Genomic DNA, 7,633 nt, shown 5'->3' with positions numbered 1-7,633 from the left:
AACCTTTTAGACAAAAAGGTTCTTCTATGGCATCGTGAAGCACCTTTATTTTTAAGAGTGTAGGAGGGATCCGGTCCAAAAGAGAGATCTGGACCATGTGCTCATTGAAGATTACCACTGCCAGCAGTCTGCTCTGCCCTAGGGTGTGCCAGGTGGAGGCTCTTTACTCTACTTTTCTTTGTTCTCCTCTCCTCTTTCCATGGAGTGCCTGTGCTCTCAACTGTCTTCTATTTTAAGCTGATCACTCGCTTTTTATCTGCCTGCTCTCTAAATCACTTCAGTACCAGAGTATTTGTGAACCACACCTTTGCCGGTATAATTTTGAAATATACCGTGATATAAATTTTTGGTCATACCGCCCAGCACTACCTTTGCTCCTGCCTATCCTGTCAGTCTCATTTCTTGTTGGTATGGTCTGTTCTCATGCTGTATCTCTGTCTACTTCACTGGATTTATCCCATTTATCGGCCTGTTCATCGTGGTCTGAACTTGCGCTTTGTCCTGATGATCTTCGTCTGTGATCTACCCTCATGCTACCATGGACTTGTCTATGGTGCCAAAGTCTGCCTGACTTTGACTTTGTCTCTGCATCACCCCTTGTACTTTTGCTGGATTGGATTGATCTCTCAGTGCTGACCTTTGCCTGACTACCCATTCATCCTCTGCCCTACTGTCTTGAGCTGGTTAGGAACATGGCAACCAGAATTTTGTTGTTTTCTCTACAAACGCAATAAATTTCAGTTCTGTAATCCTCTGCTCTTAAATTCTCCTTATAGCATACCTGATAGATGCAAGTGCCATTCTGTCCATGTTAAGATAAGGAAAAATTATGAAACAGATCAATAGAATTAGCTGAATCTGAAACAGTTAAAAGTATGTACAGGCATTTAAAGAGCTTTAAAGAGGACATTATAGCATCAGTCTATATGGAATCTGTCCCCCACTGACTCACTGAAGAGCAAACCATCCAATAAATAGACCAGATTAAAACTTGGGATAGTTGTCAGTCTTGTCCACAATTAGGAGCTGGGAACACACAGGACACAATAGCATCATTCTTTCTTGATTTTAGTGTGAGAGAAAGAAGGGAAAAAATCCCTTGATAATAACTTGATTCTTTTGCGAGAGCTCAGGAGCCAGCTTAGTTCTCTGGGGGACAATAAGGGCAAAAATTCTCTGTGGTGACAGGACTGCATCAATGATCAGCCCCTGAAGCAGATTATAGGCCAACGTGAATAGAGCCCACCAATACTAGGGGCTAACAGAGGACCCCTGATAACTCATTCTTCCTCTCACAATGTCCCTGCCAGAAGCTAGGTCTTAGTATTGCCTAACTCCACTATCCAAAAAATATTGACATACACGGCCCCCTCATGAGAGGATACAGGGTAATACTTTTTCAAGCGCTAGCGGTTGCCATCATATTATTGCTTGTCAAAAAACCTCCTTACCTGAAAGAGAGTATTTAATTAGATTATAAAAAAGTAAGTTCTAATATTTATAAAATTAAAATTTCCTATCGTAAATATATCAAAACTTAATTTTTGATTAGTAATATGCATTGCTAAAAACTTAATTTGGACAACTTTAAAGGAGATTTTCTCAGTATTTTGATTTTTTTGCATCCTCAGATTCCAGATATTCACATAGTTGTATCTCGGCCAAATATTGTCCTATCCTAACAAACCATACATCAATGGAAAGCTTATTTATTCAGCTTTCAGTGTATACAGCTTTCAGTGATGTATAAACCTCAGTTTCAAAAAATGTGACTGGTTTTGCGGTCCAGGGTCACATATGATGTGAATGGCATATTATTTAAAAAAAAAAATAGTTTCTTAATTTAGTGATTAATTTAGTGATGTTAGCTATGTGTCCACAATGAGTGGGAAAAAATTGTGTAAATGTGGACAACTCGGATTAAAATGATTTACTTGTTTTCTTGCCATGCTGTAGAAAGGACTGAAATTATATTATTTCTCTCACAATATTATGGAATAAACCATTTGTAATGGGGAAAAATGGATGTTCAAAAAAAGACAAAAAAACTGTGACACATAAAAATGCAAACATTTTGGTAATTAGATAGCACAGGTAACAAATTCATGGAATATAAAACATGCAGAAAATGTATATACAGTGTACAGTACACACACTGCACTTTCTTATAATAATAGGTAGAGTGAGATTTTAAAAATACATAGTCATTTCAAAAATAGTTACACTGTTCAAATACTGACTGTTCAAATAGCAACAATTAGATTACAGTTTTTCCCAATTGTTAAGACATTGCTTGCTGAATCTTTGACCCATTGTCCCAAAACTCTAAACACGAAACAACAAAATCCTTTCAAAAAAAAATTTGCACCAAAATGACTCAAACAGGTCTCGTATGAATAGATCTGTCTCCAACCAAAAACACACTGATGTGCTAAACACAAAACCCTACTATGAATATTCCCTCAGTATGTTTATACCTTTTGCATTGCATAACTTACAGCAATGTATACCTACCCAAATATACATGAACACACAAATGCAATGTCATTTACAATATTTCTAAAATGCAGTATTTTTAACATTTGTGGTCTATGTAACACTTTCCATATCCAACAGAAATAAACTAGAAAAAATTCGGAAATTTCTTGACTTCTTTCTTAAGAAGATGTATGTGTTTTCAGCCCTAGATCCCATCTAACATCAGACAGAGAGGCACCAGAGCCAGAATCTGATTCACAAATTAGCCAGAATCTACAGTAGCCGAGCACCTCAACCCTCAGGCTGAAGGAAATTGTCTGTTTTCACAGAGCAGAAACCCATCTAACAAGCTTGTCACCAAGGTGAGAGCAACCTAGTTTGCAGGTAATTGCCTGAAGAGGACTTGTCAGCTCCACTGCGGGAGACTTCACTCAACGAGTGTGAGAACTTTGACACAGTCAAAGCGGTACCTCCCAATAACCATATAAATAGAAGACAATGGACCTAATTGCAATCAGTGTCCTCCAGCTCTACTGTCTTTATGTTCCTACACTTCGCTCACTCCTGTTCTAATGACCTGAAGTTCAGCAGACTTTTACAACAGCTTATCAATGCATCTGAATGCAGGGCCTCTCGTATGCATCTAAGGTCCAACACAAATTGATGGATAAATGCCTTCTTGGGTGAATGTTAAGAAGTAAAGTTAGGTGGAGCTACACAATAGTCACACCTCTGCTCAAACAGTTCTCGTTTCACACATGACAAGTCTTTTGATGTCTGAGCTATTTGCAGCGAAATTACTTTGCCGTTAAAAGCGTAAGAGATTTTCAGCTAGACATTGAAAGGACAACAAAATGTGGAGGAGTAGGTGCTGGTGATATGTGAGAGGTCAGTAATGTGGTACAATAAAAAGGAGTAAAGTTTAGCACCTGGCAAGTAACTTCTCCATCATATCCTTACTACAAAAACAAACTGATAAGTAACATAGAAACAGTCATCTCTATATTTTATGTCTGCTTGTTGTTGCATCTAACTATTTAGGTTCCTTGAATCTGAATGGATTCTTTCAGTAATATTAATGTATGGGTGGTGGAGCAGAAACCAAACCTGCAGCTCTCTGTATTAATTTCCATTGTCACCTTTCACGTTCATAAGTAAATTGTGTGAGCTTATTAATCAATATTAGAGTGAGGGATCAGAAAAGGCCCATACATACACCTGCCCATAGACCCTCTCCTCAAAAAAATCATATTAAAACAACAGGTATAAGTGGGAATGTGTCTCCCTCATCTACTTATGATCCGCTCGTCCAAAAAGCATTTTAATACCAGGTGTAAACAAGGGCAAATTAAGATCAACAAAACAGTAATGGCACAACAGAAACAGTACATCCAACTTCATCTGCATACACTCACATACCAAAATTATCTACTGCTTGATTGCTTGTATCATCACAAAGTGCAAACAATATTATCACCCAGCTCTAATCTGCTAAATGCAATTAAAGGGCATGAAGATATTATCAGCATTCATATCATTATTTTCTGCAAAGCTGCTTTGAAACAATGTGTATTGTGAAAAGTGCTATACAAATAAATCTGACATGAAGACTTGAAAAAATTTTTTTATTATTATTCAAAACAATGGACCTTAAGTCATGCTTTTCAGATCTAGTGCATGGATTAATTGCAATAATGGAGCTTTTTTTCAACTAAGATCTGATATTTTGGGGTTTAGTATGCTGGTGTTATGGAAGGTTTCAGGTAGCTTTTCTGGAGTGCTAGATAAATGACTATGAACAGTATGTAATGGTATGTTGGGACGTGACACACAGTTGTTCTTGTAACGTCATGTTTTGACTGCCTGCTCCGTTTGGATTCACCCAAAAGAAACCTGAGCTTAAAACCTCTGAATGTATCATTAAAGGGCTCTGTTTTTTGTCTTTTGGTGTGTGTTGTTGTTGTATATCTTGTTGTGGCCACTAAGCATAGTGTGTATGAAAATTGTGTGTTTTTTTAAACCTATCATTACAGTCAGCTCCAGCTCAATTCTTGTCACAACCACACTTTAAACCCTAATGCTCAAAGTAGTTATTCGTATGGAGTAGGGGGAAATTAAATATTAAAAACTGTGTTTAATAAAACAAATTAATTTAAATTAGTTTAACCTTGATGAGCATTTAGAACTTTCTATCATTTTTAAGTTCACAAAACTGACACATTTTAAATAACCAGAATTGTTTTAATGTTTTGATTTGACTTTTGTCTCTTTAAATTTACATGAACTTAAATTTTGTATGTTTTCTTTGTGATGATCACATAGCCATGGATATGTACAGATTTGAGAAGCTCCATTGCAATAACCTGCAGCTGGCAACCCATAGCTCTTCACTGGTTATCTGGTGAAGCTAAGCATGGTTGAGCTTGTTCAATACCTGCATGGGAGACCTTCTGGGAAAGTTAAGGTAGCTGCTGAAACAGGTGTTACTCTGTATCAGTAAATGAAGAGGTGTCTCGTTGGAGTACCGCAGGGCTCAGTACTAGGACTGTTTGCTTTTCACTCTGTATATGCTTTGGAAGACATCATTAAGAAACATGGAGTTAGCTTTCACTTCTGCGCTGACAATACTCAGCTCTATATTTCTTCGCAACCCAACCAAACATACCAATTCACAAAACTAACGGAATGCATAGTTGATATGAATAACTGGATGACTAGTAACTTGATGACTCATGCTGAATAATGACATTGCTGCCTTCTGTAGAACTGCTTGAAAATAGATAAACATTACACTCTTATTAAACTGAACTGAACCAACACTGAACTAACTTTAGCGGAATAATTTAGCTGAATATGTATGAATATATATATATATATATATATGTATAAATCAAAATATCTTCACATAACCTTGCAAAGATAACAAAATATCTTCACATAAACTGTCCCTCTAGGCTTCAGCACAATTCTGTAATCAATTTGGTATATGGAAAATGTATTAACATTTATGTTAAAAGTTATGTGAAGATATTTTACTCCTTTTACTTTGCATACAATTGTCTGTGATGGTTAATATGCGGCAATATAATGACTGATATACTGAAAAGTTTTTTTTATCTTTAGATGTTAAACATTTTTCATTAATTAGCACTCTGTCTATTTGTGGATGATGCATTATAAGGGTTGAATTTGATGGATTTGGATTGGTTTACATGTAAATGATAGTGACGGGAAGAAAACCCATTCACTTTTTCAGCACAGATCCATTGTGTGAACCCACCCTGCAGTGAAGTGTGCTTATATCAGCGTAAGTATATCAATGACAAGGTGACTAGAGGGGGTAGAGGAGAGGGGTTATCATTAGTGAAGCCCTCTTCTGCTGTTCACGACTAGTTCCAGTAATTACTTCACAAAGGGTGGTTTTCGCCATCCCACTGTTTTTCCCACACAGGGCAAGCACAGAATTCCAAGTGGCCTCAGACTTGCAATCTCCTTGCTTTAACCCGGGCAAATTGCTAAGCTTGGCCATTCTTCAGGCACTGTAATTGCATTTTAGTGCTGTTTTTATTGGTGCCGGCTTGCCCAGCCCCCCGGTCTGACCGCTCAACACCAAGAATGCCATTGAACGCAGGGTAAATAGAGAGTAAATAATTTGTTTATTGGGAGGTTCAAATTAGGGGTTAATTAAGGATTAAGAATGGACTGAGGGGGGAAATATTAAATTAAATGGATTTCTGAAATTGGACAGTGTCTGCAACATGCAGCACTGTTAATAGATGCGATACTAAATAAAAAAAAACATATTGTATAACACTGTAAAGATATTTTGTTGTCAGGTAACCTAAAAGTGTGCTTCATAAAATAAGCAATCTAGATTAATTGGTGATATTCAGATAAAACATTGTCTGTATTAATCTGACAGCATTAGGTTACATCCACAAAAGTAGTTTTCACGGGTTAAATCTAGCAAATAAATAAATAAATAAATAAAAGAAAGAAAGAAAACTTAAGTTAACAACTGCAATTCTCAGTGTTTCTCGGTGAAACCACAAAAACTTTTCTTTTTCTTTACCATTTTTAACCATTTTTAGAGGTTTATTAAAATGTGAATACTTAAGTTCATCTCATTAAAATACTCAAAGAGATCTAATTTTGTTCTTGGCACCATTGAGCAGTTCTTCTTTCTTGAGTGTCCCTGCTTCTAATTCTACGGTACAGATGCATTCCAGAGCTGGACAACTGAGCAAGTGCTGTTTGCATTGAATTGAAATAACAGCAGAAAACTGAAATGGCCACAGGATTAAGGGATCTGAACAGGATAAAAGGATAAAAGATTCTTGGTGTTATCCATTTTAGCTTAAAAAATGGAGAGTCTTAACCAGGATTTTGAACCTCACAATGCTTAGAGTCTTTATAGAACATGGTTGTGCAGTTTGTAATGATCTAAATTTGACATTCTATATTCTATTGTGACATTGAGTAAATGGATTAGAAGAATGACACGGTTTTGAGTGCTCAGAGTCAAAGCTTCTCTGGTGGAGGTGTTATAGCTGGTCAAAAAAAAGTTGAACTCCGTCAATATAATTTTTTGCACACTGTGTGGAAATAACAGTGGTCAAATTAGTTTAATTCCACAGATGAGAAGAGCACAGATCAAAGCACATTTGGATTTTTGGAGAAGCAGTTTTGAAAGTGTTGTCAGGCAACTGCCCAGCTAACAGAGAACATAACCACAACTTTCACAAACGTTTTCTGAATGTCCTCATGATGTTGTTTTTACTTGTTCTTATAACGTTGAGAGAAAACATTCTGAAATCAATATTCTCAGAACGTCCTTATGATGTTATTTGTTCTTGAAAAAAGAAAACTTCTCATAATGTTGATAGAAAATATTCTTAAAATATTAAAAATAAATGTTCAAATTAATACGGGTTGCCAGCTGTTCAATAATTATCCTCTTTTGGGATGTATTTAAGTTCCTGTCTGTTCAGTGTTAGTGGGTCAGGTATCGTTAGTGTAAATGTATACGTGTGTCGCCAGCCTTTCTTGTGTGGACATACCTTGTGTGGATTAAATTAAAGACTGTTTATCATCTTCATGTGTGTTCATCTACACCGTTTTGTGACAGTTGTAAGGAATGATTTTGTAACCTTTA

The sequence above is a fragment of the Sinocyclocheilus anshuiensis genome, unplaced genomic scaffold, assembly GCF_001515605.1.
Source record: "Sinocyclocheilus anshuiensis isolate Anshui unplaced genomic scaffold, SAMN03320099.WGS_v1.1 scaffold723, whole genome shotgun sequence".
Lineage (NCBI taxonomy): Eukaryota > Metazoa > Chordata > Actinopteri > Cypriniformes > Cyprinidae > Sinocyclocheilus > Sinocyclocheilus anshuiensis.
This window is presented reverse-complemented; position numbering follows the sequence as displayed.